We start from the raw sequence: 25,933 nt of genomic DNA on the forward strand, positions 1-25,933 counted from the left end.
TGTTGGAGCAGCACTATTAACTGATTTGTTTTAAAAAAAAAAAAAAACATGTTTTCCCATGACAGTATCCCTTTAAGAACAAACCTACAGACCCTATCTCATACGTAACCTGGGCACTGTCTGTATAGCCTTGGGATCCACAGTGAGCAGATCAGATACTTATACTGATTATTCTAATTAAACTAGACCAGTATAATTCATCAGTTGATTTGTTGCTATTGGAAGCGTAAGTTTGCGCTTAACTCTTATAAGGGGCAATGTTGTGCACCTCTATAACTGCTTTGCCCAAGCAGCAAAAACTCTGTTTAAAAGTGGAAATTTTCAAAATTCCCATATACTCTATTGAGAATCTGCCAGAAGTCATCACTTCTAGCACGCAGTCAGCTATGTGTCTGACATATTGGAAGAGAAGTCTAGTGTTCAACATAGTAAAAATATGCTGCTAATTGCCATAAGGTGCAGAAAGAGTTGGCTGTGGTGCCTAGGACTGTATTCTGTCTTGTTGCTAAGTGTAAAAACATTGTGTAACATATGGTAAAGGAATTTGATTTTGTTTAAATTCAATTTAATTTAAAGGGAAAATTCTTATAAGCATTACATTTTGGTCTGATCTTGATACTGAGTCTGGCTGTGATATCTGCTTGCCAGACCCTCTCTTATTTATCTTCCAATCTGCTATTCACATCTCTTGTCTGTTTAAGGCCAATCCTAGAAATGGAATAACAGTTTGTCAAAATTATTTCAAATTCAAAAAAATAAATAAATAAAGACTGACTCTCAATAATGTGGTTGTCTTCATCATACTAAGAGGTGATTTAATGATGAAAATCCCATAAATACAGTAAATTAAACTAACCTACAGACGCATCAACCGTTTTAACAGCTGCCCATTACATCACTTACACGAATCTTGTCCTTTTAATCTCTCGCTTTTTAAAAATGTTATACAAAGACTCCGCTCAACTGAGAAAAATGAAAAATATTCCGGAAACCACATGTGAAAAATCCTGGCTATTTCACCATGCTGAAACGATAAAGGAAACAGCTGAAAGACAATTCACTAGACTATAACCCTCAGTGTTCTTGACTCCCACACATACAAGATATGTGAGCCCTGACAATAGTCTGATTCAAAACAATGAATACATTAGTAAAAGTCAGCTTTCTTTCAGCAATTTGCAATGCTAATCGCTCAAATTCCCCATCTACAAAATAGATAGTGCCATTATATTATTCCTCTGTTGGGAAGAAGAAAAGTCAGTGCCTCCTCATGTTGCTCATATTGTATTAATATTTTAGATGATAAATGACACTTGGCAAATCAGATTGTCTTCGCAGATGTACCTCAGTGGCTCCTCCAAATGCTACATTCTTTACAATGGCTCGTGGGAAATACTAATAAGCAGGAAATTGGCACAATCTCACAAGCTTTTTGGACTAAAATTATGTCTAGAATATGTCAGTAATTTTAATGATTTCAATAAAACAATGGTGCTGAGACAAAGTTGATTATAATGTATATAGAATATGTGAACTTCCACCTTCAACATCTTAGACAAAGGCCGTTGACAAGGAAATCTTCTGCTCCTTCAAGGCTAATGACCATGACCTGCCTGATGGTTCCCTACATTGAGAAATTGTGGGAATAATTTAGTGGTAATTTAATGATGATCCAATGATGATTCAATGGCCTGCCATCTTCAAATTAGAGAGTGCAAGACAATAAGTTAGATGACTGAATATCTATTCTCCATAAATGAATGAATTAAGTCCACTTGGCCATCCCACACAAGAGAGCGAAGTTAACCGCAGGCAGGCAACAGCAGAAATAGATGGTCCTCTTTGTGAGTTGCATTAATCATGTCTTGACAAGTATCTCTACACAATCCCTTAGAGAATTGTATCCACATATACAGGGATCTCCAATCTAACTGGATAGGCTGTGTTTTTTCTTTAGGTCCTTAAACCTGTGGGGATGGTCTTTTGGAATGTACAACTTTTTTGACATTGCGAACTAGAAATATATAATTCAATATACATCAGAAACCATTTAAAATGAATTCAGTTTTATTTTTATGTAACTGTACTACATAATATTCTTAGATAAAAAAATACTAATTTACAACTTTTAACAGATGAGAATTTACCCTGAGCCCACCAGATCTGAGGGCCACTTTCCGAACTGTATTCTTCTATAGCCTTGACTGAAGCATCTTCCAGAAATGAGAGACCCCTTCTTTTATTCATCTAGAAAAGCTCTACCACCTAACCATTTACACTTCTTTTCGGTTTACTTTACATTAGAACACATTTTCCTATGGTATCATTCCAATATACAGCTGGTATTTGTGCCACTAATGTATCTGTTCCCATTGCTGTTAGTCAAGGATGGCATACTTGGACCTCCAGTCTACTTCATTAAACACAGACTATTTTTATATCTTGCCTTTTATATACATATTCACATGCACCCTGTTGTACTGTACATTTCTTGAGGGCTTCTTGGAGGCCCACCAAAGAATGCTTTGCACAGGGGCCACTGGTACCTTCAATTGGCTCTGAGTGCATTTTAGGGAACACATTCACATGTTTTTAACCATAATGTGGTACTTTTTTAAAAAACAAAACAAAAAAAATCTAAATTTAATACTAAATAAAGAACAATTACAAATTTGCATGTCTTAGAATACCACTACAGAACATAAGATGATAATAAATGGGCTTCTTGGAAGGCCGCCAATGAAAGCTTTGCAAAATGTCCACTGGTACCTTCAATTGGCATTTTAGGAAACAAATTGACATGTTTTACCCATAATGTTGTATTTTTTTTTTAAAAAAAAATCCCAATTTAAGTAATACTAAATTAAGAACAATTACAAATTTGAATGTCTTAGAATAAGACTATAAAACATAAGATGAGAAATTGGCTTTTTGGAGACCAAATCCAAATTGAAGTAATACCAAATAAAGAACAATTACAAAGAAATGGGCATAAGAAGATAAGAAAAGGGCTTCTTGGAGGCCAACAAAGAAAGCTGGTACCTTCAACTGGCTCTGAGTGCATTTTAGGAAACAAATTGACATGTTTTTATCCATAACGTGGTGCTTTTTTAAAAAAAAAAAAAATCCAAAAGTAAGTAATACTAAATTAAGAGCAATAACAAATTTGCATGTCTTAGAATACCACTATAAAACATAAGATGAGACATTGGCTTTTTGGACACCCACCAAAGAAAGCTTTGCACAGGGCCCACTGGTACCTTTAATTGGCTCTGAGTGCATTTTAGGAAATAAATTGATATGTTTTTACCTATAATGTGGTACTTTCTTTACAAAAAAAACAAATCCAAATTTAAGTAATACTAAATAAGGAACAATTACAAATTTGCATGTCTTAGAATACCACTATAAAACATAAAAAGATGAGAAATGGGCTTCTTTGAGACCCACCAAAGAAAACTTTGCCCTGGGCATACTGGTACATTCAAGTGATACTGGGTGCATTTTAGAAAACATTTTTTTTTTTTCAAAAAACCAAACCAAAAGCAAATAAAAATAATACTAAATAAACAACAATTACAAATATGCACATATGATATAATACAACTATGAAACGCAAGAAGATGAAAAATGGTTACACATCATATGTTTTCTGCTAATACTCTGCTAGCTAGTGACGACATATTCACAGCCATTATAACTGATGATTCTGTAATTCAGCTTTTCCCATAACTTTGCAGTAGTAAGTACGAGCGTGACAAGCCATTGTATGGAAATAGAAGTTCATGTGCAAGAATGTAAGAACAGGGAATACTGTCTGGTGGGTGGATTAAATGTCTGCAGAACATAAACTATTTGAAAGATTTTGCAGTCAGGATCAAGCATCGAGAAGAAGGACCCACAGCACATAGGATCTTTCTAATTTATCACTAAACTCTAAAAAGTGGAAGCCAGTGAAACAAGTTGGCTTTAGATAAAACTACATAGTCACATTCCATGTCCATTAATCATAGGGTTTGAGCAGAAGGAATATTCCAGAAGACATATCAGAGGTTAAAACAATACAAATGGTGTTAGAAAGGACATTAACTCACTCAGTAGTGCCATCAACCAAAATATATTGTAAGTCCAAGGCAGTTTGTCTCATTCAGCTATGCTTAGTGTGATTTAGGGACCAAGAAAGCCATGCATGTATAGTTCATTTACAGTAAAAATGGTCATTTGTTTGTACAGGTATGGGACCTGTAAGCCAGAAATCTCAGGACCTGTGGCTTTTCTCCTAAAACATTATTTGAATGCTAATAAACCCAACAGGATTATAAGGACTCGTCATATTTTAGTTGGGGTCCAATACTAGTTACTGTTTTTATTTTATTATAGAGAAAAGGGAAATTATTTTTTTAAATGTGAATTATTTGATTATAATGGATTCTATGGCAGATGGCCTTCCCATAATACCGATATTTTTGGATAATGTTTTTTTGGATAACAGCTCAAATATATGTACAAATTAGGTACAATTATAGTATATTAATAACAATCTTTCTTGTTCCCATCGTGTGTATGTTTACTGTTTTATTTTGAGAGCATATGTTTATACCGGATCCATGACACAGAGACAAACCTCTACAACAGGGATCTCCAACCTTCTGAACCTGTGAGCAAGATTCAGAAGTAAAAGGAGTTGGAGAGCAACACAAGCATGAAAAATGTTCTTGGGGTGCCAAATAAGTGCTATGATTGGCCATTTGATAGCCCCTATGAGGATTGTCAACCTACACTGAGGCTTTGTTTAGCAGTGCACCCGGTTTTTATACAACCAAACTTGTCTCCAAGCCTGGAATTCAAAAATAAGCACCTGCTTTGAGGACACTGGGAGCAACATCCAAGGGGTTAGAGAGCAACATGTTGCTCATGAGCTATTGGTTAGGGATCACTGCCCTACAATATTGGAGCAAGAATGCAAGTTCACAGACACACACACACACACACACACACATATAAAGACTTGAGGCCATGTTGAAGGGGACTTATGATGACTGTCAAGTTTCCATAGATGTTAAGTTTTTTCCCTCCCTAACAATTGTGCATCTAATGATTTTTCATCCAACAGAAAATCGGATGACCAATTGAAAAGTTGCTTAGAAGTGTCCATTCCATAACATACTAAAGTTCAACTTAAAGGTAACCCACCCCTTTAAAAAAAATGCCTAAGAAGACCACCCCTGTCCCTGACAGAATAAATTGGAGGGTAGGGAAATCCTATGAGACAAATTCTCTATCCCTATAGAATTTGTATGTTCCTTTTGCGTTAGTGCATGTGTACTGAGCTAGGGAAATTAGATTATAGATAGATTATGTATGATTTAATCAATAATCTATAATACCTTTGGCACTGCTATGGGGACCTCAGTTACTCCTTACGTCAAAATTTCTTGAAATCCCTTTTTGGGGAAAGTCTAATGGTCATTTCTAAAGTGTTACAACAACAGGCCTCTGCCATGATTGTTTATTTGTCAAAGGAGTGACCAAGGGTTTCCCTTGGAGAAAGGAAACCGGATGTTGAAAACAGAACACAGAAGCAAAACAAATATTGTACTAATGGGAGTCTGTTTTCGATATCATCTGAGATCACCGCAATACCCTTTATGATTTAAATAGCCAATCATTATGCGTATGACAAGTCTTTGATTTCAAATCATATATATTTCTATATAATTCTATATTTCAGTACAAGTATAGGACCTGTTATCCAGAATGCTCTGGACCTGGGCCTTTCCGAATAATTGGTCTTTTTGTCATTTGGATCTTCATACTTTAAGTCTACTAGAAAATCATGTAAACATTAAATAAACCCAATCGGCTGGTTTTGCTTTCAATAAGGATTAATTACAAAGGAACCTCAATTTTACATCCCCTGATTTTAAAGGGATACTGTCATGGGAAAAAAAAAATTTTTTCAAAATGAATCAGTTAATAGTGCTGCTCCAGCAGAATTCTGCACTGAAATCCATTTCTCAAAAGAGCAAACAGATTTTTTTATATTCAATTTTGAAATCTGGCATGGGGCTAGACATGTTGTCAATTTCCCAGCTGCCCCCAGTCTTTTGGATTTCAGTGCAGAATTCTGCTGGAGTAGCACTATTAACTGATTCATTTTGAAAAAAAAACCGATGACAGGATCCCTTTAAGTTTTCCTTCACTTTACATTGTTGTTTTATAGTCCCTCCTATATATTATCTATAATACATTTTCCTGATTTTACATTTTCCTGGATTTTAAACCATTTTTTTTTCTGGTCCCTGAAAAATGTAAAATGGGGGTTCTACTGTATATCTTAGTTGGGATCAAGTACAAGTTACTGTTGTATTATTACAGAGAAAAAGGAAATAATTTTTACAAAGTTGGATTATTTGGATAAAATTGAGTTTATGGGATACTGCCTTTCAGTTTTTCTGAGCTTTCTGGATAATGGGTTTCCAGACAACGGATCCCATACCTGTACACTATTCCCTGCAACGCTGATATAATAATGGCACATCTGTAATATAGTTATGGGATCTGGTATCCGGAAATCCAATATCCAGAATGCTCCGAATTACGGAAAGGCTGTCTCCCATAGACTTCATTTTATCCAAATAATTAAAACATTTTTAAAAATGATTTCTTTTTTCTCTGTAATAAGAAAACAGTACCTTGCGCTCGATCCAAACTAAGATATAATTAATCCTTATTGGAAGCAAAATCAGCCTATTGGATTTATTTAATGTTTGCTAGTGATGGACACATTTTTCCTGTTTCACTGAAAAATTCACGAATTTCCTGCAACATTTGTGAAATTTTTTTTGCCACCAGCGACAATTCTGCCGAACATTAAAGTCAATGGCCGTCTATTAATTGACGCCGGCATCGGAATTGTCACTGGCGTCAAAAAAAAAACAACGGTGATTTTGCGAATTCCCATCACTAATGTTTACATGATTTGCAAGTAGATTTAAGGTATGAAGATCCAAATTACAGAAATATCCCTTATCTGGAAAGCCTCAGGTCATTCTTGGTAACAGGTCCCATACCTGTATTATAAGGTCTTTCAACTTATATTATCATTTTATAATTTTTTTATTTTAACTGTAGTATTATATAGTGAATAAAGCACCCCCTCTTGTAAAATATAAGGATATTATAAGTTACCGAGGAGTTTTCGGCCTCGTGTTTTTATACAGGTCATGGAACTCCGAGGTGACTTCTAATATCCTCATAGTTTGCAACTGGGGGTACTTTATTTATTATAATACACAAATTTCAGTGATTCATGTGACAGAAATGACATCAGAAAGCACTGTTTATAACTGATGACATCAGAACCATTTATAAGGATATAATTTACAAGATATTCATGGCTTTTGTGTATTATAAGGATATCAATTACAGGAGAGCTTAATACATCTATAATAATGAACATTTAAATAATAAATTCAGATTGGTTGTTGAGTGGCATCAGGAATAATAAGGCAGTTGTACAGAGGTCAAAGTTGGATCCCATGGGGCTATCAGTGAAAACAGAAAGTAGGAGTTGGCCCCAAACCAGACTTACATCAAGAGCAACAAACAATAGATGTAAATATTTAAGTAGAAGAATGTCAAAAGTCCATTTGTGGGTTAAGCCAAGATTTGAAAGAGAATGTTGAGTATCCTGTAGAAACACAACACAACCTCTATTAAGTTAAGGCTCCGTTAATCCCTTTGTAGCCATAGGAGTTTTTTAACAGCAGAGAGATTAAATGTAAATTTGTTCACAATAATTTGAGACAATGCCTCTCCTGGATTTCCTGCACTGGAGTGCCATGGAAGTGGTAGTAACATGTTTGCAAAACGAGCACATTTTCACCCGTCACTTTCCTTTGAAGTTGTACGTTCAGAAAAAAGAAAAAATCTGGGTCTACTTTAACTTGGACCAGTTTTGACTTTTAAAAAGGCCCTCGGGAAGTTATTCTTTATGGAGAAAATCCCCTTCTAAATTGTATCCTGTTACCTTTCAACTAATGGCAGCAAGTTAAGGACCAATGCAGGCCTCCCACCGAAATAGCAAAAAAAATAGACTTGAAATTTACGCTATTTTTTGGAACTATACCATTATACGGGGGAATTAGGGAAATGATTACCAGAAAAGGCAATTTTTATATGACAATTTTTATTAAAGGAAACCACAAATACATTTCAAGGGGACATTCGGAAGGACGATTGTCCTACCGTGAAATTCTGAAACGTCTTCTGGGAGGTAAATGGTACACGTCTACCACTGTGTTCTTAATTAACATTCTACCCCAACACCTGGTTTTAAATAGAAACGTTGCTTTGCTTTCAAAGAGACAAGGCAGAAACCAGAGCCCCGGCTGCACAAATAATATTCACTTGCGCTAACATTTAAACACACTAATTGCCTAATGTTACTACTTTAAACGACAAGCTGTTTCTTCAAAAAGGTTTGTTGGGGGGGGAGCTGACAATTCTTTTATTGGTTCAAAGTAAATAAAAAGCAGATTAGGCCTTAATGATATTTTAGAAAGCGTGAAGTCTGATTCTTGCCCCTCTGAACATCGTTTCTCTACTGTATGTGATTACATTAACAGATGCAATAGGAATATACATCATTAGACTAGCGCTGCACCCGATGCTTATTATAGTTACTGCTGTAATCACGTGGATATTTAACTCTTATACAGGTATGGGATCTATTATCCAGAATGCTCTGAAGTTTTCCAGATAAGGGATCATTCCATAATTTCGATCACCAAACCGCTACTACAAACGACTACTAAAAAATCATATAAATTTAATATAAACCCAATAGATCTGTTTTGCCTCCAGTTAGGATTAATTATATCTTAGTTGGGATCAAGTACAAGCTACTGTTTTATTATTACAGAGAAAAAGGAAATCACTTTAACGTTTTTGAATTACTTGATTATAATGGAGTCTATGGAAGAGGGCCTTCCTTTAATTCAGAGCTTTCTGGATTATGGGTTTCCGGATAATGGATCCAATACTTGTAAAATCTATGGAATTGGCATGGAATTACCAGTGTGTCAATGACAATGTCAATAAATGTATATACAGTATCTACTTAGGAGGACATATTGTATAAACATGTAACATCGAGGCATGAGGGCTGATTGAGGGGATGTGTTAAAGGGATACTGTCATGGGAAAAAAAATTTTTTTCAAAATGAATCAGTTAATGGTGCTGCTCCAGCAGAATTCTGCACTGAAATCCATTTCTCAAAAGAGCAAACAGATTTTTTTATATTCAATTTTGAAATATGACATGGGGCTAGACATATTGTCAATTTCCCAGCTGCCCCAAGTCATGTGACATGTGCTCTGATAAACTTCAATCACTCTTTACTGCTGTACTGCAGGTTGGAGTGATATCACCCCCTCCCTTTTCCCCCCCAGCACCCAAACAAAAGAACAATGGGAAGGTAACCAGATAGCAGCTCCCTAACACAAGATAACAGCTGCCTGGTAGATCTAAGAACAACACTCAATAGTAAAAACCCATGTCTCACTGAGACACATTCAGTTACATTGAGAAGGAAAACCAGCAGCCTGCCAGAAAGCATTTCTCTCCTAAAGTGCAGGCACAAGTCACATGACTGGGGGCAATTGGGAAATTGACAAAATGTCTAGCCCCATATCAGATTTCAAAATTGAATATAAAAAAATCTGTTTGCTCTTTTGAAAAATGGGGGGGAGACACTGCTTTGTGGTGTGTGTGAATTGAATATTGACATGTTATTTTTTGTGGTTTATATGCACCAATAAATGTTTTTAAGCGAGAAACTGTGCATGTCTTTGATATTTACTTTGGTTTAATTGGGCCTGTGCACAGGACTCGCTGTATAGACAGCAGCTACCCCATAATTGATTTTGTTTTACTACAAGTGATAGCTGGTGGTCCAAGCTAGGGGTTTGTGCTGTCTGAACATTTGGAGTGCTATTACTTAAATATAAAGGTTTAAATTAATTTAAATTTGACTCAAAATTGTCTAAAGAAATAAATTGAATTTGTCATTTAATCATATAATAGTCGGTTTAATTAAGCCTGCTCACCACCACAATGGCAGAAAGTCAACCCTTCTGTCTGTCTGACCCTATGTCAAGTGATGTAAGAAAACGAGTTATAAATTTATTTAAGCACCCAGGGAAGGTTCATTTTGGAGATGAGGAAGATATTAAAAACCATTTCCGAAAACCTGCAAAATTATAGAGAAAAAGAAATTAAAGCATGGTGGCAAAAAGAGACTCTTTTGCAGTACTCAACTGAAGGGATAGTACCAAGGGGCCTAAGAATTACGAAAAAGTGGCCCACCTTCAGTAGAGATGATGCAGAGTTTATGCAAGAGTGGAAAAAGATTTTACAAGATTGCTCCATGAACCTGATTGAGTTGATAGTAAAACAAAAGGAAAAGGAATTAAGTAATATTAATGCTGAAATAAATGAAATACAGAAAGATTTGTCCCACTTTAAAACCAGTGAATTTTTTGATGGTTTAAATGACCAGTTGCAGAAATATATACAAACCTTTGAAAGGAGAGAGATTGTGCAAAGACAAAATAAATTTGAAAGAGATCAAATGGATTATAAAACAGGACACATTTATTGGTGGAGAATCGAACGGACTGAACGAAGTAACTTTAACAATAAAACAATTTTGAAAAATCGCAATTATGGAAAAGCTAAATATAGCAATTACAGAGATGATACGATTACTGTGCAAAGCGATTCTTCTTTTTCCAGCTCAGCGAGTTTTTTAGAAAGCCACGAGGGCCTGGCGTCCCCTGTACAAACAAAGATGGTGGAAGTAGTGAAAGACCGCGAGACTGTGACGCAACAGGGACCCGCAAGCACCAGCGGGAAACCAATACCCAGAATGCAAGGCGGACCGGGAGCCACCAGCGCCAATATGGATGCGCAGTATCAGGAGGACCGGAGATACCGCCAAACGGAGATGCCTTACCCGGAGGATCGGGGATATCGGCAACCGGAAAAGCGCACAGTCTGGAATCAGCGGTACAAAGGGGACAGACCAGTAGGTGGCGAAAACAACTACGGAGAACCGCGAAGATCAATGCGGCAACCCAAACCGAATGCGACACGGTGAGTAATGAGAAAGGAAATATTTTACCGTCTCAAATTGTTAATCTCGCTGAGCTGACGTGCGGACATAATTATGTGAATGGCATTAATGAATGTTTATCCGCAGATACTGACACTTTATTTACGAATGGCCATAATGGAGTGGACTTTCACAGAGATACATCTATGCACAAAGAAGTTAAAGGCAACTGGTCAAACCATAAGTATGAAATACACATGCCTGCTGATACTACCACAAATAATATTGAATTAATTGAGTATGAGAACAAACCTATGAAATTACAAGGACTGGCTTCCGCTGAATTTGCCTTTAATGAAATGACTAATGATACAGATTGGGATGATAATTCAATTTTAACCCAACATGAAATCAGTTTATTTTCAATGGATGACGGCAATGAAATGATTAATAATGAACTGCTGCAATCTGAACAAATACTGAGTACGGGTGATTTGGAGGGTGATAAATGTAATGATGATGACCTGTTTAAAAATGAATTTTCTAAAGGGGATCAAGGTGATTTGTACAGTGAACAAATTCTGAATTTATCACAGTATAAGCTGCATCTAGATGAAATTGAAGTTTTAAAAAAAGGACTAAATTTCTGTCCAACTGCACAAATGAATCAATTTAATGCTTATGTGGATGTACAGAAATTTATCAGAAAAATTGCGTTAAAAAAGTTTTTTGCAGATAAAAAAGAGGGATTAAGCTCTGAGACCTCATCCTGTGCGAAGGTTGGAAGGCTGAATTTTAATACACAGGAATTAGAGATTATTGAATTTATGGAGCAATGTCAGAGGGAAGGAGTAAGTAATGAACTGAATAGAGAGGATATACAATTCCAGGACTCCATTATGCATAGTGGTTTAAAACAAAATTCAACCTTCCAACCAAATGTTCCCCCAGGAAGCGGTATCTTAATGTATAGAAAAGCAGTCGAACAAGATCTAGCTAAGATTTTCTCCCACAGTTCATTAAATTACAGGTATAAAGGGAACATGACTTATAAACAAAAAAGAGCAATATCGAATTTACAAAAAAATGATCAAATATGTATAAAAAAAGCTGACAAGGGAGGTAAAGTGGTTATCTTGGATAAAAATTATTATATCAACATGGTTGAAGAGATTTTAAAGGATGGCAGTACTTATGAATGTTTAAAGAATAATCCCTTGGAGAAACATAAAAAGGAAATGAAAGATATGTTATTGTATGCTAAAGATTGCGGGGTGCTTGATGAGACAGAATATAATTTTATATGGCGTGAATATCCTGTTATGGCACATATATACGCATTACCAAAAGTGCACAAGGATGCACTCAAACCACCCGGGAGACCGATAGTCTCCGGAATTGGAAGTCTGAGTGAATGTCTGAGTGAATATGTTGACTATTTCCTGAAGGAAATAGTGGTTAAAATGCCAGCATATTTAAGAGATAGCCAAGATGCCATGAACAAAATTCATACTATTGTATGGAGAAAACAATATGTTTGGGTAACTCTTGACGTTCAATCTTTGTACTCCAGGATACACCATGTAGACGGATTGAGAGCTATTAATAAATTTTTAAAACAATATTTACAATCAGATGTCCAAATCAATTTCTTGCTGGAAGCCATTGAATTTATTCTGTCTCACAACACCATGTCCTTTAATGGTCAGCTTTTTCGCCAAATAACAGGTACGGCGATGGGAACGAAATTTGCGCCCTCATATGCCGGCCTGTTTATGGCAATGTGGGAGGATGAGTACATCTTTGGGGCTGACAATCCATACGATGATGACATAGTAGGGTGGCATCGTTATATAGATGATGTCATCATGGTATGGAGTGGCCCGGAAGATGACTTAAAGGGCTTCCTTAATTATGTGAATGACAATCCATATGATATCAAATTCACTATGCAATGTCATGCCAATCAGATCGATTTCCTTGATCTGACTTTCTATGTAGAAAATAATACAATAATGTCTAAATTATATAGAAAAAAGATAGCAGGAAACACTATTTTGAGAAAAGACTCCTATCATCCTCTACATACAGTTAAATCTATTCCTTATGCTCAATTGGTGAGAATCTATCGGAACTGTACAGACAAGGAAATCTTTGCTCAACAGGCTAAGGAAGAATGTAATAGGTTAAAAAGTAGGGGATACAGTAAAAGAGACATATCAGAAGCAATGGAAAAACTAGAGAAATTGAAAATTTCAAAAAAGACTAAGGGCAGTATGAAAATAACGAATAAGCAAGAAAAAGGAGTTAGATGCATTTTAGAGTACGGACTACAATATAAAGCTGTTAAAAAAAGTATAGTCAAGAATTGGAATATTTTGAATACTGACCCTACAATAAAAGCATTAAATTTAACCCCATTGGTAATTAGTAGGAAAGCCAAGTCCATAGCAAATCAAGTAGCTCCTAACCGTCTAAATAATAAAAAAGCAGAGAAAAAGACGTGGCTTGATTTGAAAGGTTTTTTTCCTTGTAAAAAATGTGTGGTCTGTAAAAATAATAAAAGTAAAAAAGTAATAGAATTCAGTGATAAAAATAAAAGCCAGGAGTTAAAAATAGGAAAAATGATTACTTGTGGTACTAGATATGTAGTATATGCAGTGCAGTGCGAATGTGGTGCTTTATACATTGGTCGTACAATCAGACAGCTACGGGTCAGACTGGGAGAACATCTAAGAGGTATTGACAATAAAGATGTTGACAATCCCATTCTGAAACATTTTATAATGGCCCATGATGGCATACCCCAAAAAATAAGGATGTTTGGTATAGACAAAATAAACGAAAATAGTGGGGGCAATTTAACTACAAAATTACTAAGATTAGAATCTAACTGGATTTTTAAGTTAGGGACAATTATACCTGAGGGAATGAATAGCCATTTTGAACTAAAACCGTTTCTTACATCAGTATGGGATTAAAGTGAATGAATTTTTATATAAAAAAGTTTTACTGTATTTTGACAATATATTGTTTATTGATTTATTATTAATTAATTTTTTGCACAATTGCACTTTAGTCATTCAGTCACTGCAATTACATGGTCATGTCTTCGATATTAGTGAACTTTTAAGTGATGTGGATAAAGATAATGTTACAATGCGGATTGAAATGAAATATAATATAAGTAGAAAACTGGGTGTAATGGGTACACAGTGGCAAGTTGAATAGATCTTCTGATTTGTATGTAACACATGTCACCCCTGAACCTGTAGAAAATAACTCTGCAGGCAATTAATGTGCACGTATCTAACCCTAGAACCTGCATTAAGTAATCTAGCAGGTACTTAAGGGACATGACCAGCACTAGCCACACCTCCTCTGATGAAGTGCCCAATAGCGCGAAACGCGTCAGGAGGGTGTGGCTAACAACAGGTAGGCAGACTGGGGGGGAGACACTGCTTTGTGGTGTGTGTGAATTGAATATTGACATGTTATTTTTTGTGGTTTATATGCACCAATAAATATTTTTAAGCGAGAAACTGTGCATGTCTTTGATATTTACTTTGGTTTAATTGGGCCTGTGCACAGGACTCGCTGTATAGACAGCAGCTACCCCATAATTGATTTTGTTTTACTACAATTGAGAAGGAAAACCAGCAGCCTGCCAGAAAGCATTTCTCTCCTAAAGTGCAGGCACAAGTCACATGACTGGGGGCAATTGGGAAATTGACAAAATGTGTAGCCCCATATCAGATTTCAAAATTGAATATAAAAAAATCTGTTTGCTCTTTTGAAAAATGGATTTCAGTGCAGAATTCTGCTGGAGCAGCACTATTAACTGATGCGTTTTGAGAAAAACATGTTTTCCGATGACAGTATCCCTTTAAGGAGCAGCCTATGAATGGCCAGAATTTGTAATTTGAAAGATCTGACCACATGGCAATCATTTGAATTTGCTAGAATGGAGAAGAAGAAGAAGAGGGTAATTTAGGAAATACCTGCCATTAAGGGGTTGTTCACCTTCCAAACAGTTTTTTCAATTCAGTTGTTTTTAGATTGTTCCCCAGAAATAAAGACTTTTTTTTAAATACTTTCCATTATTTATTTTTTACGTTTTTTCCAAAATCTAAGTGTAACGTTGAATGTTTGTGTCTGTGGTGTTTGAGTCTGGCAGCTCAGTAATTCAGGTGCAAACTCTGAACTGTTACAATTTTGCAACATTGAGTTGATCCATTTCTCAGCAGCATCTCTGGAGTATCAGTAACAATTGTATCAAGTCTAACAGCTGCCTGTAATGAAACCCAGAGATTCTGCTCAGCAGGGACAAAGATAAGAAATGTATCAACTAAATGTATCCATTTAGAACAGTTTACAGGGTCGTTTAGAACAGTTTACAGGGTCGGCGACCCCCCCTCCCAGAGCTGCTTCAGAAGGAGAGAAATGACAATTTACACTTCAATATTAGAAAAACCGTCACACATAGAAAATAGAAAGTCATTGGAAAAAGTCGTTATTTCTGGTGATCTATCTAAAACCAACTAGTTGTTTGAAGGTGAACAACCCCTTTAATACCTAGTATGGTCAGGACCAGTGATGGGCGACTCTGTCCCATTTCGCTTCACCATGAAAAAGCAAAAGAACCTGAAACAGCGAAAAATTTGCGAAGCGCATTGAAGTCAATGGGCGTCAACCTGTTGACGTCAATGCGTTTCGCAAGCAAAATGCATTAAAGTCAATGGGCGTCCAAATAATTTTTAAATTTTTGTAGCAGTTTCGCGAAAACATTAGCAGGCAGCGAAATGCGGAAATTCAACGCAAATCCATGCCTGACGAATAAATTCGCCCATCACTAGTCAGGACTCAAGCAATGGAAAAGAAAGGAGTAAATAGCGGCAGACTAGAAAGATCAGATGGCACTTTATGCATGTGTGTGAAATATACCTATTTAATCTCAGGCCTTTTTAAACCAAATATTGTGCATTCTGGTGCCAGGACTAGAGATAATGAGTCAATGGAACTCTTAGGATCCCAGGTGAATAATCAAAAACAAAATTAGAAAGTCTCATTAAGTTAATTAATGGCACGTCCTTAGATCCACTCATATGTATGGAATATAGCCAGATAAGTAGGGCATGTCTACATCCATAAATAACTAATTCCAGCCAGTGATTATCATCACAACTCATTAATTAGGTGGATTAACTTCCCCAGGCGAACACTGTACATATATACCCCTATGTTTTTAACATTTTAGCTTTTTACAACATTTTACATGTATCACGGTCTTTCTTCTCAGCTTTCTACTCAACTGTTATCTGAGCAATATTCCCTTGTTGTTATTTATTCATTAAGTGGCATATTTATCAAGGTCCGAATTACCTGTTATCCAGAATGCTCGGGACCTGGGGTTTTCCGTATAATGGATCTTTCCGTAATTTGGGTCTTCATACCTTAAATCTACTAGAAATTCATTTAAACATTAAATAAACCCAACAGGCTGGTTTTGCTTCCAATAAGGATTAATTATATCTTAGTTGGGATCAAGTACAAGCTACTGTTTTATTATTACAGAGAAAAAGGAAATCATTTTTAAAAATTTGGATTATTTGGATAAAATGGAGTCTATGGGAGACAGCCATTCCGTAATTCTGAGCTTTCTGGATATTGGGTTTCCGGATAAGGGATCCTATACCTGTATTTCTATTATTATTATAATTATTTCTAATATCAAACTTCGAGAAACTACGATTGTTACTGAGTTTTCTGAGTTTTTTGCAACAAAACCCCGAAATCATCGGATATTGGTACAGACATCAGCACAGACACTGGGACCTTCCCCATTGACTTATACAGAACCTCGAGAGCGTTTAGATGCCAGGGTTTTGGATTCTGAATTTTTAGACCATCGGACTTTAATAAATTTTGAAAAATGTGTAGTAGTTTTTTTTTTTTGCTCTGAAAACTACAAATTATTCGAAGTATGGATATTTGGAGCTTGATAAATAACCCCCTAAGTGTTATTTACCCCCTGCAGGCTTTCCATTTACATTGCAACAAAACGTCATGTCTCCAATAGATGTTGAAGAACACAGAGCAACACAAATGGAAAATGATATTATACCTATCAAACTCCAATTTGCTTAGTATACTTAAGACGGATTGGTGAAATTATTTAGATTTTTTTTGCTGGCATTTTGTGGGCAACAATCCTGGTAAACAGGCTACATGGTTTGCTTCACATTGGCAGAACTATGATTGACACTACTTGTGGCATAGTGTAGCCTCACATCAGCTTCAATCCTCTATTCATCCAATAGCAAATGAGGATCAGAATGTAACAGCCATAAGGACTTTAATAAATCTCGAAAAATGTGTAGTTTTTATTTTTGCTCTGAAAATTACAAATTATTCGAGGTTTGTATATTCGGAGCTTGATAAATAACCCCCTAAGTGTTATTTACCCCCTGGAGGCTTTCCATAGACATTAACATTTGGCAATTAGTGTGTTTAGGGTAAGGCCACACGAGGAGATTCGGGGAGAATTTGTTGCCTGGCGACTAATCACCTCGTCTATCTCCCCGAACTGCCTCTAAATGTTAGCGCAGGTGAATATTATTTGTGTAGCCGGGGCTCTGGTTTCTGCCTTGTCTCTTTGAAAGCAAAGCAACGTTTCTATTTTTTGGAGACATGACATTTTGTTGCCATGTAAATGGAATCTTGGGAAAAATGCTGCAATGAGGCTAAAATTGTGAACTGAAATAAGGCCCATTGTATCAAAGCAGCTGCCTGTTCCAGAGGAATCTCAAGTCCAAGTGTGTAGGTGTCTGGCAGACTCCTAGGCAACACTTGGGGGCAGATTTATCAAGGGTCGAATTTTCAAAGTGTAAAATACTTCGAAATTCGACCATCGAATTAAAATACTTCGAATTCGAATATCGAAGTCGAAGTATTTTTCACCGAATTTGGCCATCTAACGATCTAAGTAAAATCGTTCGAATCAAATGATTTTAGCGTTCGATCGAACGATTTTGCTTCAATGTTTAAAGACTTAGTGGCCGATTCACTAAATTCGAGTGAAGGATTCGAAGTGAAAAAAATTCCAATTTCGAAGTATTTTTTGGGCTACTTCGACCATCGAATGGGCTACTTCGACCTTCGACTACGACTTCGAATTGAAGGATTCGAAGTAAAAATCGTTCGACTATTCGACCATTCGATAGTCGAAGTACTGTCTCTTTCAAAAAAACTTCGACCCCCTACTTCGGCAGCTAAAAGCTACCGAAGTCAATGTTAGACTATGGGGAAGGTCCCCATAGGCTTTCCTAAGTTTTTTTGATCGAAGGATATTCATTCGATCGTTGGATTAAAATCCTTCGAATTGTTCGATTCGAAGGATTCAATCGTTCGATCGAAGGAGTAATCCTTCGATCGTACGATCACAGTATTTGCGCTAAATCCTTCGACTTAGATATTCGAAGTCGAAGGATTTTAATTCCTAGTCGAATATCGAGGGTTAATTAACCCTTGATATTCGACCCATAGTGAATCAGCCCCTTAGAAAATGGTTGAAGAAGGTCCCCATAGGCTAACATAGCACTTCGGCAGGTTTAATTTGGCAACGTTTTTTTTAAAGAGACAGTACTTCGATTATCGAATGGTTGAATATTCGAACGATTTTTACTTCGAAACGAATTCGAAGTAAATTCGAAGTTGTAGTATCGTAGTAGGAAGTAGAGACTTGACTGAATTGGGACTAAAGTCACAGGGAGATAAGATTGTCTAAAAGAGCATGCACTCTAGTTGGAAGTTGATGTAAACTGCCTTGTGTTTTGCATATGCACCCGTGTTCTACATGAGTCCAATAAACAGGGCTTGTATGGTAAAGCATCCTCCTGTTGCTTCAGTTCAAAGAAATCTATGTTTGTGTATAGTTTGATATAAAACAACTTACATTTGATTTCATTCCACCTATTTGATTCTTCTGTATAATGAGCCCACCAGTCAGCCATCTGGGGAATTGAGAGACTTACTGCACAGAGCTCATTATCTCTCTTTAAACCAACTAAGCCTATTGCAGGGAAGAGATTAAGATAGGTTTAGCACACTAGTATACAAGCCGTATTTATCTGGCCCATGTTGAACATCCAATGCTCATATTCCCTGTTTAATACAAAATAAATATTTGCAGTTTTTCTATGCACTTTGAATGGAAAAGAACTGGCAGCTCCAACAATGGCTTGTCATCTTCACAACCTACAAACGTCTGGCACTGATAAGAACGTTCTCCCATGTTACCAATCCCCAGGATTATTTTTTTTGTTAGAAAAGATGTAACACATTAATCATCTCTTTTCTTCTCTAGCATAAACCTGGTAATAACAATCCATGTGTAATTATTTAACATATGTGGCTAAAGTCAAGGCTTGGAAGGGGTTGGAGTGGAAGATAAAAAATACAGGTATGGAAACCTTACCCAGAAACCGTTATCCAGAAAGCTCCACATTACAGGGAGGCCAACTCCCATAGTCATTTTTAACCAAAGAACTGTCGTTTTTAAAAATGATTTCCTTTTTCTTTGTAATAATAAAACAGTATTGGATGGTAACAAAATTGCATGGATCCATATTGGTGACAATCCTGTTTTATTTAATGTTTAAATGATTTTTAGTAGATGAGGTATGGCGATCCAAATTATGGAAAGATTCCTTATCTGGGAAAACCCCCAGCTCCCAAGTATTGCAGATAATAGATCTTATATGTGTATTTAATGATGGGACCTTCCAATGCTCTGAGACCTGGGCAAATACCTTATTTGTCTTTTAAACCAGTTATGCAAGTTTAACTAGTATGGACACTAAGGGGAACATTTACCTAGGGTTGAATATCGAGGGTTAATTAACCCTCGATATTCGACTGCCGAATTGAAATCCTTTGACTTCGAATATCGAAGTCGAAGGATTTAGCGCAATACGTTCAATCGAACGATCGAAGGAATAATCGTTCGATCAATTAAATCCTTCGAACCGAACGATTCGAAGGATTTTAATCCATCGATCGAAAGAAATTCCTTCGATCCAAAAAACCTTGTAAAGCCTATGGGGACCTTCCCCATAGGCTAACATTGGCCTCGGTAGGTTTTAGGTGGCGAACTAGGGGGTCGAAGTTTTTTTTAAAGAGACTACTACGACTATCGAATGGTCGAATAGTCAAACGATTTTTAGTTTGAATCGTTCGATTCGAGTCGAAGGTCGTAGTCGAAGGTCGAAGTAGCCAATTCGATGGTCGAAGTAGACAAAAAATACATTCGAAATTCGACGTTTTTTTCCTTTATTTTCCTCTATTCCTTCACTCGAGCTTAGTGAATGGGCCCCTAATACTTTTTGGGTAAAACTACATGGACGATTTTGATCAGATTTTTTTATCTGATTTTGGCATCCAACACCACGCAAAACCATGTAACACCATGAAAAGACAAAACAGCACAAGATTTGTAGGATGCTATGAAATCAGATGTCCTTATAGCTAAAATGTTGTCAAATCATATAAAGTTGTATATTGTAGTCTGTTCATGTATCTACATCCGACAGTCAATGTATTTCAATGGGAAAAAAAGTTGGTCGGACCACCACATTTTATCTCAGCAGATGAAGACGCAGAATGCAGTGTTCCCATTCGACAGTCATTCATCAAGTACCTACAAGCCCTTTAGAGGACTGCATTGACCCCTCATGTTAGATGGAAATTTTTCCATTTGTTTTATCCATCAGATTTTGGTATCAGTCCCATTATTTTTTGACCGACACAACTGCAGCAAATGAAAGGTGATCCCTCCAGACCAAGTCACAGCCTATTGGCTTGTGTATGAGGCAAACTGATGAATCTGCCCTTGTCCCTTCAGATGAGGACCACATTGGGGGTTAATTCTGTCCTCTATAGGGCCAACATTAGCTCAAGTTTTCCATGGGGCGCTTGTTCTTATTGCCTTGCTGAGCACTATTACCCATCTAAACTCTCACTCTGCAAAGGAAATGACATGAATTAATGATTGTGACAATTCTTTTCCATGCTGGAGTGATATATTAAAATGATTAAATATGTTGTAGATCTGTGTTCCCCGACCAGTGCTTTGGGAGCAACATGCTTCTCGCCAACCCCTTGGCTGTTGCTCCCAACTGGCCTCAAAGCAGGAGCTTATTTTGAATCCTTGGCTTGGAGGCAAGTTTTGGTTGCATAAAAAGCAGGTTTGACTGCCAAAAGAGCGCCCTTCAGACTGCCTGTCCATATATGATTTTTTTTTATTTATAAAATTTCTTTACATTAAATAATCAACATTTCATAAACAGTTCACAAATCATATAACAAAACGAAAATAACCAAAAAATCCACAAACCCACCCATATACCCTCCAGCCGGAAGAGTCCATCCCTCCATTGGCAACTTTCCATCAAACACACCAAATCAAAGGCCAGTTTGCCAAGTCTTGGTTTGTCCATACGGCCTTCCTTCCCCCACCACCATTAACCTAAAAGAACATTTCAGAAAAGTCTTTCCTGGACCAACCTCCTCCAGTTTCCATCACCAAACAAAAACATCACATTTTCTTTCATATTCAGATCTGAATTGATTCTCCCTGGCTACAGAAAGCTTCACCTCCAGCCTTGCCTGTCCAGATAGTGGCTACCAAATAGCCAATCACAGCCCTTATTTGGCACCCTCTGGAACAATTTTCATGCTTGTGTTGCTCCCCAACTTTTGAATGTAACGGCTAAAAAAGGTTGGGTCCTCTGTTGTAAATGTTAACATTTTACTATATAAAAATATTACATGAGAAGTTGGTCCCTTTGTTTATAAAAATAGAGCCATTGCCACGTGTAAGCAATGTTTAACATGCAACAGAAATATTTCTTTTCCAGCAGATCCCCCCATCTCAGCTGTTGTAAACAATACTCTACTATTAATAGAACCTCTTCTTTTTCTTCCCAAACCAACTCCATAGAAAGATAATTATAGAAATCACTGCTCCAACGGGTGTAAATTATACACAAATGATTTCGGAAACTCCCCGATAAAGTTCTATTTGCCAAGATTCTGTCATCCCCGATTCCCTGTTAGAGGCTTTGTCTGTAACTCAACAACTTGCACAGATCAGGGCAAGCCAGGCTAAATATACGTTGGAATAGAAGAATTAATGACACTGTCTGAGTAATTTTATATAAATCATAAAATAAACATGGTTTTCATTTTTATGTCAGCGAATTTTAGAAAGTCACATCTCCAAGACAGACACATTCCAGTCCAGAACAGCTCAAAAGATTATGAAAGAGGAAAATACAGGCTTTTTTTAATAAGCAGAATTTCTTCATATGAAAAATATTTATCTGCCACGTGTTTTCCACGTATAACCTGGCCTGTCAGGTGTCTGTAGAGATGCGCATCTCCAGCTGCTCAGGCAAATTGTAATATCCATATGTGACCTCCACAAATTTTGTCCGAGAATGGAAAAGTGAATGGACAAACACATGTTGCTACCAGTGGTTGGCTGGAAACCTGCGCTTAAAGGGGAGGTTCACCTTTAAATTAACTTTTAGTATGTTATAGAATGGCCAATTTTAATCGGATTTGTAAAGTTTTTGAATGATTTGCCTTCTTCTGACTCTTTCCAGCTTTTAGTTGAGGGTCACTGACCCCCATCTAAAAAACAAATGCTCTGTAAGGCTACAATGTATTGCTATTACTACTTTTCATTACTCCTCCTATTTATTACCCAGTCTCTTATTCAGATCAATGCATGGTTGTCAGGCTTACCTCAACCAGGAGTCAGAGGTCAGGAGGTCTGGATGAATGGAGCCTTCCCTACGCCTCCCAATGAGATGCGCACACTGAGACGCGTGGAGGCGCGTGATTTGACACGCATGCGCAAATTCTTTGTGCGAACACACTGGACTTCCTGACAATGGTTGCTAGGTAGGGTTTCCACCTTTTGCCTGATCTGACTCCAGGCAGGGGGAGGATTTGTGACGTAACGGAGGCAAAGCTGTGACGTGCCAGGGCAGGTCATGAAGTCAGAGGGAGGGCTATGGCGATAATCATATGGAATCCTGCCTGGTTTTCCAAAGTTTTCTAAGTTTCCTAAGTTTTCCTAAGGCAGCCCTTCAAAAAACCAGGCTGTCCAGGCAAAACCGGACAGGTGACAACCCTATTGATAGGGTCTAAATTACCTGAAATTGCAAACTGCTGAATAAAAAGCTAAATAACTCAAAAAACACAAATAATAAAAATGAAAACCAATGGCGAATTGTCTCAGAATATCACTCCCTACATCATACTAAAAGTTAATTTATAGATGAACAACCTCTTTAATTATGCAGGGCAAAATGCTAAATTTGAATGTAAATCATCATATTTCTATCCACAATTCCAGCATAAATACAGTTGCCTACAAGCACCAAAATGTCAAATCAAGCTGCAGCCCATCCATCAGGGTCCCGTTCGCTTGGTGCAAGCCAGTAGGGCTATTGCTGCAACCTGCTAAATGTCAGATATCAGCTGCCAGTAATTCCAGAGTTTCCCTACGTCAGTGCGTGTGGTTGCGCCCAATACATCAGGGCAGGCTGAAGTTCAAAGGAGAATGTTTGAGCATAAATACCTTTCTCAACATTGCCAATATACACTCAGTTTTACATCCATTACAACCTTGTATTATTACTGGAGGCACCACCATTTCTTTTTTTCAAGCAGATGGGATGTTCTTTGTTTTCATTAACTTTTATTTTATAAAAAAACCTGTGAAAACCTGCCTTCTCCTTGGAACCTTTCTTAAGAACTTCTTCAGCATCTCAGGATTGTGTCTCCGCTTTAGGCCTATCTTACTCTACTGTATATGCCTATGTGTCTTGGGCTTCTTCACTTTCTTACACATGTAACCCTGTTTTAGTCTGGAATCTACTACTTCAGTAATAGCTGAGCAAAAACATTGGACCCTCTCTTTCTCAGCTGGGCCCTCGCAATATCATGTGGAGAAGGGAATTGGTGTTGCTGAACTACACCATTCACTGCACAAACAGGATGTTAGACAAAAGAAATTCTTATCCAGATAGCAAATGCACAAAACAGGAAAAGCTGGTACTTACGTATTACCAAGTAATCAATATGAGCTGTTATGGTCACAGCAATATTTATTGACAGAGCATAACTCCCAGACCGGGCAGGATCCCACTTGATCTCTGTGACACCCTCTAGATTACTTCAGTGGGAAAATTAGGGAAACACATCTAAACTGAATTCCTTTCGCTACACTAACAGGCAGTATTACCTGGGAGAGACACTACCAACCAACCTTCTTATGTTGGAGCTCAGAACTGCTCTTTCTAGCTGGCATGTCTAACTTACACATCTAGAGTGTACTATTACAGGTGCTATACCTAAAGGTGGCCATAGACGTAGAGATGTCGCCAAATGAGCGGATCTCTCCCTGATATGCCCACATTGAAGTGGGCGATATCGGGCTGATATGATTGTGGGCCCTAGGGCCCAACGATCGGATGATAATGGATCCAATACCGGCAGTTGGATCGCGGGACCGCATGCACGCATAGATGCAGCCGCGATCCGACTGGATTTTTTAACCTGCCCAATCAAGATCTGGCTGACTTTCAGCCAGATATCGATCAGAAAAGCCCGTCTGATGGCCCCACGCACTTCGTTTGTCGGCAGCTTTCATTCGCCAGTGTATGGGGCCTTAACACTGTCTAATTCTAACCTCATCACAGGGTCTTTATACCCCTACTTACACTAATGGAATGGTTTCCTTAAGCTGGCCATAGATGCAAAGATCCGATCGTACGAATCATCGTACGATCAGACTTTCCCATCTCCCGACCCGCCACTAACCATTCAGATCAAAGTCTTACCAGTCAGATTAGTTAAAGAACAGATCAGCAATGTTCTGCCCCTGACAGCAATCGTACGATATCTATGTCCAACCAAAGCTAGTGACAGTCTCCCACTGAAAATCGTACGATCGACAATACACGCAGAGATATTATCAGCAGCTGACAGAAATTTTCTAACCTGTCCGATCGACCAAACGACCGATCTCCGCCGGACGAAAAATGTCGGGACTCTCCACACACGGTTCGAAAATCGTACGAATCCTCGATTCGTACGATCAGGTCTTTGCGTCTATGGCCAGCTTTAGGGAGCTCTTTTTTAGGGGGGCCTTGTTGTCCCAGGCTCCCTAGCAGAGCTCCACCCTGTTCAGCTGGTGGAGGCCAAAGAGGAAGAGTCATAAGCTCAGTCACTATATTAAACATGATCAAGAACACTTAACAGTCAAAACCTCCCTCAACCAATAGGAGAAAATTATCACACCCAGGTATCTAGTTTATAAGTGCCAAGACTTGGCAAATAGAGAGAGTATCAGATATTAGTTAATTTCCCAAACCAATGGGGATTAAACCCTATGGATCCCTACACACAGATCTTCTATCTGTGTGTGGATTCTTAAAGAAGAACCTAAACCTCAGATAAATGGTATTATCGCCAGAGACCCCTTCCTCCAGACCCAGACTGCAAATACCAGAGGGGCTGCTGACTCCCACCCCCCCTACCTGAACTGCACTGCTTGCTCCTCAAAATCTTCCCCTTTTTCCTGTGCTCTATGTCTACAATCACTTGCAAGATAAATGTCCATGAGACGGTGCCCACCCTTCCCCGTGTGCTACTCCTTCTCAACATGAAAAAGTGGGGCAGATTTTGGGCAACAAACTAGTCATATTGAGGTGAAGGCAGGAAAGGCTTCCCATAAATAC

The sequence above is a fragment of the Xenopus laevis genome, chromosome 5S (genome assembly GCF_017654675.1).
Source record: "Xenopus laevis strain J_2021 chromosome 5S, Xenopus_laevis_v10.1, whole genome shotgun sequence".
Lineage (NCBI taxonomy): Eukaryota > Metazoa > Chordata > Amphibia > Anura > Pipidae > Xenopus > Xenopus laevis.